The following is a 13,446-nucleotide window of genomic DNA, read 5'->3' on the forward strand; positions in this document are numbered from 1 at the left end:
ATGGTAGCTGAGTGTGGTGTAGTCTGTGATGACGTCACAAAGCGATGTAATCAAAGCTGCAACGTAACCACGTTCTAGAGCGTCACTTGCGTGCATGCAGTATCAGGACTAGCCAGCGTCTGCGTCAGCGTCAGCGTCAGCTTCTTTCAGCCACCCTACAGCAGCTACAGGAACAGTCTTATTATGTAAATGTACAAATCTCTGTGGTCAACAAAATTGTTATGCCCAAGGTCAGAGGTGGAAAGTAACGAATTACATTTACTCACGTTATTCTAATTGAGTAGTTTTTTTTGTGTATTTATACTTTTTTAGTCGTTTTGAAAATCTATACTTTTTCTTTTACTTGAGTATTTTATAAAAAATATTTGTAATTCGCTACATTTGAAATCATATCCGTTACTGAGTAAAAATAAATTGTAGACTTAATTAATTAAAAATATTGCATGTGTCGGAGCAGAAAGAGACACCTGCACGAGCGCCACGTCTAAACAGGGGGGGTACACTTGATAATGAGAACAGCAATTTTTACCGCAGTTTAGCTCAAAAACATCAGTTCTGTCCTTGTGAGCCACTCGCTGTTTACCTCCTCTCCTGTGGGGTTGGAACCCGCACCTTCGCGCACCGGTGGGACGTCATCAGAATTCAGCTCGGTTCGGTAACCAGACTCGGTTCCGTGTTTGAGATGTGTTTCCCTACCGCTCCGCACGGCAGCGTCAAAATAACGTTTAGCGCTCATAACAAGCGGATTCTCAGCGCTTTGCTCAGAAGACCTGCAGGCCTCTGTGAGTTAAAACTGTTCAAGTGTAAACATTGTGCTCCATCCCTGTGTTTGAACTCAGAAGTTGCTTCTTGATGCCACAGATATGTGATGATTTAGCTTGTTTCTTTATTTTACTCCAGAATAAGAGATTAAAGTATTATAAAAGCAGTTCAGTGTTGTTAAATTAGTCATTCAAATGATGCTGCAGTGTGTGTGTGTGTGTGTGTGTGTGTGTGTGTGTGTGTGTGTGTGTGTGTGTGTGTGTGTGTGTGTGTTACACATATAGGACTGCATGAGACAGCATGGTTTCATCAAATCCATAAATCTTATTTCTTGGTTGAAGTTATGGCGAACAAAAATAACTTCTATTTAAATAATGACGTCTCAATAGTGTCTACGATAATGTTTTACCTTATATTGAACCTATCTTTGGTCTGGGAGGTGTAACATAGCATGATACAAGCCTTTTAAAACATGTTAAAGTGCTACAAGAGGACATAAAGGCATGAAGTTAAAGTTCATGTTTGGAGACCAACCTTCACAGTTTGGAGGCTCACGCTGGTGAGAGACATCGTTAGTTCTAGTAACACCTGGGCTCCCAAGGCCTGTTCTGACAGGATGGACGTTACGGGACCCTTAATGATTCCAGTTGGATGATTGGAGGATTATTTAGGATTGGAATGAACAAACTGATTTCAGTGGTGAAGGGTTAAATGAGTGAGTGAACCCACTACCAAGGATGAACTCTGCTAACTTTAAATGTCAGAGAGGAGCTCTAGGATGGACACGGATAAAGGAACTGTAATGTAGAGGTAAAGTAGGGCAGGGCCATCGTTAGCAGCTGTCTTACGGTCCATTTGAAATGTTTGAACTTCATTTAGCTTGTTATGTTATGTGACATGTTAGAGCACAGTCTCGTGTTACTTTTGTCATGAAAACATTGAGATACCTCACATCCTGATGACATCTAAAAAAGTGTGTTTTTTCTCAACATAAAGAATAATTTTAATCACAAGTGAAACCTACAACCCTAGAAAAGCTCGTCCGATCATTGTGCACATCCTGTTCTCACTGATTGGATAGAAATCCCCCCATCAAACTGTGTGTGTGTGTGTGTGTGTGTGTGTGTGTGTGTGTGTGTGTGTGTGTGCGCGCGCGCACGTGCACACACGAGCGAATTGTGAACTGGCGTTGTGATTTTGCACTACTTAGATGTAGCCGTCCTTACGCTGACAAAAATGTAACGAAGTAACTTTTACTTTGAGTACATTTTATTTACGATACTTCTTACTTTTACTTGAGTAAAAATTTAGGCAAGTACTTTTACTCGTACTTGAGTAAAAAATGAAGTAGGAAATTTTAGTATTCTTTCCACCTCGGTGTGGAGGTTTATAAAATAACGTTCACAAAAATCTTTGACATTTTGGGGGGAGCAGCAGTCTACTTTAGTCTTAGTCCTAACTGTAAAAGTGTTACCACTGATATGATAAGTAAATATTGAATGAGTATATTGATAAGTTTTATTATGATTTTGTTTACAAAGATAAGGAAGTACTTGGTTTGTGTATAAGGCCATTCTGTAAATTACACTGTATGAAGTAGAAAGGGGTACAAGACTTCTTCCTCCTCCCCCTTTTTTCACTTAGGAGACTGTTGATGATTGTATTTTGCATGAAGGATGAATTAAACTGCGGAGTGAGAAAATAACATAACAATTAACAATCTTTCTCCAAGCAGAAGTTGTTCAAAGTTTCTATCTAGAGTAGATAAGATCAAATTAATTAGATAATGTTCTATCACCTTTCCATAGAACTTCACTTCTAAAGACCTAAATTATTCTGTGAAGAGCTAACAGAGCTGATTGTTGGGCCCCTTAGGGTTTTCGTGGGGGGTCGGAGGTTCAGCCTATCAGACAGAAGGAGCGTGGGACCAAGATGGAGAAGGAGGACCGAGTATCTGGGATGTGTTCAGTCACATTAAGGGCAAAATCCAGCAGAATGAGACTGGGCATTCCTCGTGTGAAGGCTGCTACAAATTTAAGGTTTGATGTCTGAAAGAGCAAAGCTCAGAAGCAGACGATGAGCAGATCAATCTAAATATTTCACTCTACTCAGTGCATTTTATCTTCAGGATGATGTTTCTCTGATGAAGGAGCTGAAGCTTAATCACTATCGTTTCTCCATCTCCTGGCCCAGGATCACACCTGCTGGCATCAAGTGTGAGTGGCTGCTGTAAAAATCTGATACATCACACTTTACTTCTACGGTTTAAACACGCCAATAAAACCGTTTTGCAGCTGACCATATGAATGAAAAGGGAATACAGCACTACGATGAGCTGATCGACACCCTAATGGAGAGTAAAATCACTCCCATCGTGACCCTGTATCACTGGGATCCTCCTCAGGTTGGTACTAATATTAACCGACCATCCCTAAATTTAACCCTGATGATTTTGACCATAACTTCTGGAAATCTTTACTTTTTTATTAGGTTTTACAGGAGAAATATTTTGGATGGCAGAACATAAGTGTGATCAATCATTTTAATGAGTTCACCAACCTTTGCTTTGAGAAATTTGGTAACCGAGTGAAGTAATGGATTACTTTTAACAATCCGTTTACACATAGCTAACAATGGACATTTTTGTGGACTTTTATGAGGGATTTTGCAATCTTAGATCCAAAATGTCTCCTCTTTAATGCAGTCTGTAGTGGTTGAGGGCTATGAGACAGGTGAGCAGGCTCCTGGGCTGAGGCTGAAAGGAGCAGGGGCTTATAGAGCTGCACATCACATAATAAAGGCAGAAGGCTACACATATGTATAACTATCAACACCTAACAGAAAAAGCAGTCTTGTGGAGTAAACTGAATGTTTTCCATACAGGCCCACGCTAAAGTTTGGCACACTTATGATGCTCAGTGGAGAGGAAGGCAAAAAGGTTTGGAAATGAATACAAATAGTTTTACATTTAGTCTGCAGAGTGGATCTAAAAGCTGCACTGCTGGTCTGCAGGTTTCATGACATCTCTCTGTCGGGGGACTGGGGAGAGTCAGTGGACATCAGCAACCAGAAGGACATCGAAGCAGCTGAGATACTTCCAGTTCAACCTGGGCTGGTTTGCTACACCAATCTTCCACAGAGATTACCCCCAAGTGATGAAATACTTTGTTGGTGAGTTTCGTTTTGGATTAAAATGAATTACCAGGCCCTCAATGCCACCTGATGCTTTGGATGACTGCTTTGAAGAAGAAGAAGAAGAAGAAGAAGAAGAAGAAGAAGAAGAAGAAGAAGAAGAAGAAGAAGAAGAAAATATCATTTCTATAGGGCCTCTCAAGATAAAAATCACGAGGCGCTTCACAAAAACAAAGACAAAAAATTCAAAATATAAAAAAACATTTAGAAAATGTTTAAAAATATATTTAAAATGAGCAAAAATAGGCAATTGGGATTTAAAAGAAAAAATGTTAAGAAAGAGAGCGAGTGAATAGGAAAGAGGGAAATCAGTGGGTCCTGAGGAAGGTGGAACAGGTGGGAGAGCAGAGTAAAGAGAGAGTAGTAAAGAAGGTCATACAAAAGCCAGCTTGAACAAGTGAGTCTTCAGCTGCTTTTTAAAGGAGACCACTGAGTCCACTGATCTCAGGCTCAGGGGGAGAGAGGTCCAGAGTCTGGGGGCCACAGCAGCAAATGATCTTTGAGTCATCAGATTCCTCTCAGTACCCAGTTTATCGTCCCACAAGGGGAAGAACTCGTTTAGTGCAAAGAAGAGGATGACGCAGAGGCTAAACCCAAAAAAAGCAGCTGGACCAGAAAACATCTCAGAACTGGTTCCAGCTATGGTTCCTGTCAGCTTGGATTGTCCCAGCGCAAAAAACATTCAGTTGCAAATATAGGGTTGGGCATCGAGCATCGATTGGAATCGGTTCCAACTGTTCATTTTCCCACAATCGTTCAAAGTCTTTTATTTCGATTCCTAGTTTTGATTCCCAGAATGCTGACGGAAGAGGAATCCACGGCCGATCTCCATGAAAAATGAACGTGATCTGCAAATTGTGATCAACGCTTTTCAGAGCTGATCACACCAGCTGTCTGTGTGCAGCACCGAGTCCCCCCCCCCCCCACCCGGCGCGCAGCGGCCAGATATAAACAAACGCGTCTGCCGAACTTTTACTCCGTAACGTAAACTTTAACTCCTGTAGAGGAAACTTGTTAAATATGTCAACAGGGTGGATTTAATGGAAGCTTTAAAGAACAAACTCTGGACGTTGTGAGGCGAGTTTGTCTCACAGCAGAAATAAAAACACACACGGAGCGTCAGCAGTCAGACGCAGCCAGCTACATTTAAGTTTCACTTCCTGTTCTGACTGAATGCTGCTGCAGCATGGAGGGGTAGTTCTCAGTCATCCTGGACATGATCATCCTGAGAGTTTTAGCGGAAAGCAGCTGGACGTTTCTCTGGATATGTTGGAGACATTTAGCCTCTCATCCCAGAGGCTTCTTCCAGACTTTGGTTGTGGTCAGAAACAAACACACTGGTTGTGCTGCAAGTCTTTTTCGTTTTTCTCCAAAACATGTTTTTGTCTAAATGAAGGTGATGTTGTTGTTCATAGAGTTAAAATTCATGTTGAAGTTAAGGTTATTTCATCAAGTAGGACCTGTGGTTAGCTGGCTCATGTAAAACATGGAATGTCTTGAAAGAATCGGAATCGATAGGAACCGGAATCGAAACAAGAAATTGGAATCGGAATCGTTCAAAATCAAACAATGCCCAACCCTAGTTGCAAAAGACAGGACTATTGTCCAGTTGTTGTGAAATTCCTGTAACGACTGGGTTTGACCCACAGCAGAATGCTTCCAGCCTACACTGTTTCCCGGTGTCCCAATACTCATGTCAAACTGCACATTCTGGATGTTTCTATTCTATTGCTAAGACTAAAACCGTCAATGGGCAGCTGGGGTTTTACTTCCGGATCTGTGAAGATTCATGGCATCTCCTCTTCCACCGAATCTCCACAGGGATGTCCCCCAAGCCCCCTTCTGTTTTCACTATTTTCGTAGCAGTCAGAAATTTGCAGATGGTTCCATTCCCCCATTTCTGACATATTATAAAAGATGATAAAATTATCTATGTCTGAATTCATTAACCCGCTATTATACCGGTATACAGGAAGCAAGAGTGTGCAGCAGGGCCTGGGGACATCTCGGCTGCCCACCTTTTCGCCACAGGAGAAGAGCTACATAAAAGGGACCTGCGACTTCCTCCCATAAGAACAACCCATCGGGCCGCAGTGGCAGCAGCTACTTTGCTGACCGTGACGTTGCTGAGCTGGTTGATCCGCGTTGGCCTGATCCTGGACCAGAGTGGCTCTACTCCGTACCCTGGGGTTTCAGACGCCTGCTGAATTTTGCCAAGGTGACTCGCTTTTGCACTGAGCAGACACGTTCCTGAGAAAGACCGGCTCTAGTTAATGTGCATCACTTTTTTCCTCCTTCAGACTCAGTATGGAAGCCCAGTGAATTACGTGACCGGGAACGGAGTCTCTGAGAAGATGTCGTGCACAGAGCTCTGTGATGAGTGGAGGAAACCGTATTTTCAAGAATACATCAATGAAATGCTAAAAGGTGACAGAGCCAACAAATAATAAACAACAGCAATAATGAGAAGCGTTTAACCGCGTTCCTCTCTGTGTCTCTCAGCCATCAGAGATGGAGTGAAAGTGAAGGGTTACACTGCATGGTCTCTGCTGGACAAGTTTGAGTGGGATGAAGGGTACTCGGAAAGGTTCGGCTTGCACTACGTGGACTACAGGAGTAAAAACAAGCCTCGTCACCCCAAAGCTTCTGTTCAGTTTTTCAAGCACATCATCAGCTCTAATGGATTTCCAAATCAGAGGGAGGCGAGCAATCCCGTCTGACTGAACATGCACACCTCCCAGGTTTCTGGGTGTTTCTGATTGATTTGTTCATGTGTACTGGTTGAAAACTGGAGGAGAAAGTCTGTGGAGACGGGCTCTTCCAGCAACCAGCTGTTAGCTGCAGGTTAAGCCGGGCGCACACTGTGCGACTTTTTCACTCGCAGCGTTCAGCTTCAGCTCAAACTGTACGACTTCCTCGCAGGGCAGCTCTCACGAGCCAGGCGCTCACACTGCACGACCCAGTTCTCGGATGCGACCTGACTGCACACACTGTACGTCTGGTAGCAACACGTCGGACCTAAAAATATGCTAAAAATAGCAGTTTTTACTCAACACGTTTTGCCTGTTGTCCTTCGGGAGTGCTGCAGGACGACACACAGGGATTTATGTATAAATCTGTGTTTTGTGATCAGTTTAATTTGACATGAACACGACAAACACGCTTTCTTGACAATCTTTGTGAGTAAAAAAACGTGTAGAAATTAAAACGAACAACGTGTGTTATTAAGGAAATAGCGGGGAGCGGTGTTGATGAAGTGTGTGACACATATCGTGCGCACGCACCGGGCAGAGAAGGTGGGAAGCCGCCTCCTCATCAGAGTTATGTGGAGTTATGTGGAGGAGGAAAAAGTCCAGCCAATGAAATTGACCTGGATTTGAAGGAAGTATTAATGTTTTTGGGCACAAAGGCTGGGTTGAGACCTAAAACAGTGGACCCGCCATCTTCCTGGATCCTGAGGCATGCGGGAGCCACTGAGAGGGCGGTTAGGTCGCCCACTCTCTTGACTGATGCCAGCGCCAGCAGCAAGGCAGTTTTGAGTGACAGGAACTTGAGTGGTCCAAGGGTTCAAATGGGGCTTCAGATAAGCCACGCAGAACCACCGTTAGGTCCCACTGGGGAATAGCGGGCGGGACACAGGTCTGTTCCTTCTGACACCTTTTAGAAAACGTTTTGTGAGGGGATGATTGAAAACAGATCTATCTCCAAAACCCTGGTGACAGGATGCGAAAGCTGCAGCATATGTTTCAATAGTGCTAAATGTGAGGCCCCTGTCCATCAGCATCTCCAGAAACGATAGGACATCCGCCAGCTGGCAGGAGAGCGCTTGAACATTCCACTCTGTGCACCATTTCTTGAAAGTTGCCCATTTAGCAGCATAAGATTGCGCATGAGCCGTGAGCGGTTCTGATACATTTTGGGTCGCAGCGATACAGTGGATTCAACAGTGCGATATAGGGCTGTCGCAATAATCGCAAGAACAATATATCGCGATATTAAGAAACCCACCGCGCTGCATGACGTGCCACCGCAATTACCGCACTTGATTAAATCTCGCGACAGCGCATGCTGAGAGGTAAAGTCCGCGCTGATCGAGGAGATAGTAGGGCACTTCTTTTTTTATTTCTGTTAGATGTTGCAGCCAAATTTGCATTTTAAAGTTAAACCTCCTGAATGTTGTTTTTAAGTTCAGTCAGAGAATGCCGTTACTGCCCTTTGATCTGCATTCAATAAAGTGTTAAAAATGGCCATGTATTTTTTCTAACATTTTTTTAAATGTGTAAGCACAATGTTTCAAAGGAAATATTGCCATGAGTTTAGTAATTAACAAACAAATTTGCTAAGTACATAAATAAAAACGGGGTGCAATAATATCGCATATCGCAATATTGAGCTGCCCTGACTCACCGCAGGGGGAATTCCTCAATCGCGACAGCCCTAGTGCGATACCCTCACGAGGGACGAGCAAAATATTAAACACGCCAGAAGTCCGTGCGAGCTCACGATTGCTGATCGGTAGCTGGTCACGTGGTGTTAATCGCCTCTCGTAACCCCCTGTACGCTACACGACGCTCGGCGCAAAACTCGCCCCGATCTCGTGGATTCTCGCACGAGTGGAAAATCGGCTCAAAAAAGTGAAAAAGTCGCACAGTGTACGCCCGGCTTAAGTTTATCATTATCCTGTCTGAGGATGGTTGTCAGTTACCAGGGTTTTTCCTGCATTCAAATTAGCGTGGCGGCCGCCTCCAGCTAATTTTGTGCCGCCCCAGCCTGATTTCATTCTGCCCCCAGCTATATGGATGTTATTTTACCTGCAGTTGCAGCGTTGCGCCACTACAGGGGCGCTGTATCAGCAGCGGTGCACTGAAAAGCACTAAAACCGCTGCAGAAAAAGATCAAAAAGAGCTTTTCTGCTAGTTACATATCTATGGTTGGTGCTATTGACATCCTGATTTTCCCCCAGGCTCTTCCATATCAGAGCAGGGCTGTACAGTGCGATGAAATAAACTGTCCGTGTGTGTCCGTCTGGTGCAACATCTTTGAATAACTAATTTCCCCAGAACTTTATTGAACAAAAGTAAGTTATGTGTAAGAAAAATGCTTTTTACTGGCGCACAGTGTGGTAATCTGGATGCAGTGGAGGAAAATACACGAACCAGCAAAGGCACAAAGATAGAACCGGTCCAAAGTTTGGGATCTAAAGTGCAGCTATTGGGCCATTCCCATCTGTACCGGGTCGGCCTGGGCCGGGTAGCGTAGGTTGTTAATGGGCCATTCCCATCTGTACCGGGTCAGCCCGGGCCGGGTAGCATAGGTTGTTTACATATCTGGGTGGCCTGGTATTTTTCCGGGCCAACCAAGGCTCATTCTCAGCCCTCTTCTCGAGGGGGTCTGCTTCAGGCCGACCAGGGCCAACACGCCCACTGCTGACAGCAAATTCACACCTTCCATTAGAGCAAGCCTCTGATTGGTGGGTAGAATCAGCCCACATGGGCTTAAGGCAAGGATGTGTAGAATCAACCGGGCCAGGCTGGGGCCGACTGGGGCTACCCGGCCCAGGCCGACCCGGTACAGATGGGAATGGCCCATAAGTTGTGTTACCTGGTCTCCTTATGTCTGCTGTAGGTTTTCTACTAGGTAATTAAACACTGAGACACAGCTGTTTAGGTCCAGCGAACTTTTACTTTCTTCCTCAGCTCCTCAACCCCAACAGTAACACACGTGACTACAGCGTATTATTAAAACAGCAGGAAAAATCATTGGTGCCCAACTGCCCTCTGTCCAGGAACTGTACATCAGCAGGACCAGGAAAAAGGCAGTGAATATTGTCCAAGATGCCACACATCCTGCATCTACTCTCTTCCATCTCCTCCCATCTGGCAGACGCTATAGATCACTGTACACAAAAACTACCAGACACAAGAACAGTTTCTTTCCTTCAGCCATTTCTCTCCTTAATCTGTAGATTCTTTTACCATCCTTTTATTATAGTTTTTAATACTTAATCAGTATGCTTATGGATATGTGTGTGTGTGTGTGTGTGTGTGCGTGCGTGCGTGTGTGTGTGGGTATGTGTATATGTATATAGGTGTGTGCGTAAATGAACATGTGTGTGGGTATACATGTTCTTATGTGTTTTTAGGTATTTTTATTCTTCATTTATTATGGTTGTTGTATGTTTTAGAGAGCGAACATCTACCGAAGACAAATTCCTTGTAAATGTAATTTTACTTGGCCAATAAATCTGAAATCTGAATCTGAACGTGACACCAGTGCCCCCTAGTGATCACCGTCATAACAGCATGTACATTAGTACAATACACCACAAGCTACACGCAGACCGGCTAAAGCTAACGGGTAGCAGTCTCACGATCAAGTGGCGCACAGAAAAAAAATGATCGTAAAACTAAGAAAGACTAAACTCTACATGCGGATGAAAAGTCCCCACCATCCTGTTTATTCCGCATCCTGCAGCGCTATGAATCAGAACCGCTCTGCAGATACATTCGCAGGAAGTACAGCAAGCCGTTGTAGTATATAATTCACAAATGCTTCTGTCTTTGAACATAATTTAAACTGGATTACTGCCAAACCATACATAATAGACATGCCACCATTACATTGTTAGCAGCAGAAATTAAATGTTATTACCATTTCCGATACAAATGCATGTTATTGAAATGCATTATATTTTACTGGATATATTTATGTGTTATTTTTGACTAAGATGAGTGTTATTAACACAAACCTAAAATGTTACTGAAATGAAGGTCATATATTTAAAAACATTTTTACTATAAATATCAGATGGGAAAATACACCAATCTAATGCATAATATTGAGCCTTTCATAATAAGAGTCTGTTATTTCAGCCTGATAACTTTGTTGTTTTATTTCATATTTTTTAGCAGCAAACCAGTTTTGTTTCACTTAAAACGTTGTCAAATGGAATATTCTATTAATCAACAGAAGCTTCGATCAGAACACTTAACGAAAAAAATATTTTGCCTTTAAAAAAGTGAGGCAGTTGAATGCACAGAGTATGCGTGTGCTGGCGCATGGTCAGGATGGTACCACCTCTGCCTCAGTTTGAGCCAGGAAAAACCCTGCAAGAATAAACATGAATGATTTAAAATCCTTACAGCATTCACTATTAATTATTTATAGAGAAAGTAGTGCCCTTTCTTGAGGTTATCGTGATCACCTAGTTTTAAAGGCAAACATACCATGTTTTCATTCAAGTTAAAATCTGCAGATATGCATTGATGATATTTTAAATTTGATTCAGGACATTATTGCTTTCTATTGGGGATTTTTTTTTTGCAGGACTGCATACAGACATCTGCAGGTATTCAATGGAACTGATTATTCATGATTATTCAAACATACACAAATGTCTGCAACACCTTGTATATAATCCAAATAAAAATAAGCCCGTTTCCAAATTGTGGTTTGTTTATTTATTTTAGATGTTTTCCTTCTCCAGCACATCCAAATAGTCACTGAGGGGCAGTGCCACCCTGACAGCAAGCTTGGACCCATTAATAAATACTTTTGTCTTTTGTGTTGATTTGAATTGATGTAACTATATTACTGTAATTACTCACTAAAATGTAAGAATACTTAAGAGCATGTTTGCGTTTTCTGACAAATATGTCTCTAGCATAGCAGCTGTCTCCCTTCTCCATATTAGTCTAAAATGGGGGTGTCCAAATCTGGTCCTGGAGGACCGGTACCCAGCATGCTTTAGTTGTTTCCCTGGCCAAACACACCTGATTTCAATCAGCAGGGGCCTCATTTATCTAGCTTGCTTACGCACAAAACAGGGTTGGAAAACTGCGTAAGAGACTTTCCACGCAAACTTTGGGATTCATGAAAGAAAACTTTGTGTGCAACTTTAAGTTGACTAAGGACCTGGCTTACACACATGTTGGACATGGAGAGCACCTGCAGTGCTGCTGCTGAGAAGGATACAATTATGAAATCCTGCAGCATATCACTTGTACTGCTTCGTTTTCACACAGAACAAGACCCCCCACACGCGTGCGCGCACGCACACACACACACAGCCTGAAGCACAGAATACGAAATGCAGAATATCAGCAGGGGGATAGATTGAGACAGAATGGCATGCGTCTGTGACAGTGTGTGTCCTGTCACTGTGACCCAATTGATCATGCGCCCTGGCTACTTGGACAAGGGAGATCTCGGTTTGGGTGACCGGTGTGACTTTCACCTGGCAGTCTGGGGATCAATTACTGATGGTACCATTTTTTTTTATATCCGCCACAGATCTCTGAAGAATTCACAACATTGATGGCTTCAGCAACGCTGTGCAACTCCGTGGATTTTCTCTTATTTGTTTTGCAAAATCACTTCCTTTCATTTCTCCACCTCACCCACAGGTACCTCAATTTCGGCTTCCTTGATCTGCCTTGATCTACGGTTGCCATCGTCATTGGCGGAGCGCTACAACAGCTGGCTTATGTATATGCATGAGATCCACAAGGCACTTTGCATTGACTGTTTATGGCAGTAAGTGGGCGGTCGATCTACATTCCTACCCTCACCTATGGTCATGAGCTTTGGGTAGTGACCGAAAGAACAAGATCGCAGATACAAGCGGCCGAAATGAGTTTTCTCCGAAGAGTGGCTGGGCTCTCCCTTAGAGACAGGGTGAGAAGCTCGGTCATCTGGGAGGGGCTCGGAGTAGACCCGCTGCTCCTCCAACATCAAGAGGAGCCAGTTGAGGTGGCTTGGGCATCTGGTCAGGATGCTTCCTGGACGCCTCCCTGGTGAGGTTTTCCAGACATATCCAACCGGGCTGAGGCCTAAATGTAGACCCAGGACACGGTGGAGGGACTATGTCTATCACCTGGCCAGGGAACGCCTTGGAATTCCCCCGGAGGAGCTGGCTCAAGTGGCTGGGGAGAGGGAAGTCTGGACGTCTCGACTTAGGCTGCTGTCCCTGCAACCCGACTCTGGATAAGCGGCTGAAAATGGATGGATGGATGGATGGATGGATGTCATTAACAGACTTCTGTAGAACTTGGTGAGCTGCTGCACAAGTGAATCAACTGTATTGGTACAGGGAAACAAGAAAAAGATGCAGGATACCGGCCCTCAAGGACTGGAGTTTGACACAGCTGTTTTAGCCAATAGCAATGGCTGATTCTAATTTAAATGTAGTGTCAACTTTTAACCTGAAGAGGGCGCCACACAGACAGTTTTAGGCAGATTATTCATATTTTAAATAAAGTGCACTAAAAGGACAAAATTGACAGAGTTGAAAAAAAATGCATCATCAATCTGGAAAGGGGGAGACCCCAAATTGCAGATGAATTTAAGAGATGCAGTAAACTACAATGATAATGACATGTCACAAGTAGCCTCCTGTGTAATACCCAACTTTTTACACACAACCCAGATGGGACTTGAACCCATAATCCCCAGCTCTGGAGGCTGATGCCTTATCCATTAGGCCACTGAGTC

General features: G+C 43.6%; 1 non-coding gene and 1 pseudogene across 1 annotated transcript; one reads left to right on the plus strand and one right to left on the minus strand.

Annotated features, from left to right (window-relative positions):
- LOC129167020 (lactase-like protein) lies at positions 1 to 11,471 on the plus strand (annotated as a pseudogene).
- Positions 11,472 to 13,373: 1,902 nt separating this feature from the next.
- On the minus strand, positions 13,374 to 13,446 carry trnar-ccg (transfer RNA arginine (anticodon CCG)). Its single transcript has one exon. It is a non-coding gene; the product is annotated as a tRNA-Trp (tRNA).

This window comes from Nothobranchius furzeri, chromosome 7 (genome assembly GCF_043380555.1).
Source record: "Nothobranchius furzeri strain GRZ-AD chromosome 7, NfurGRZ-RIMD1, whole genome shotgun sequence".
Lineage (NCBI taxonomy): Eukaryota > Metazoa > Chordata > Actinopteri > Cyprinodontiformes > Nothobranchiidae > Nothobranchius > Nothobranchius furzeri.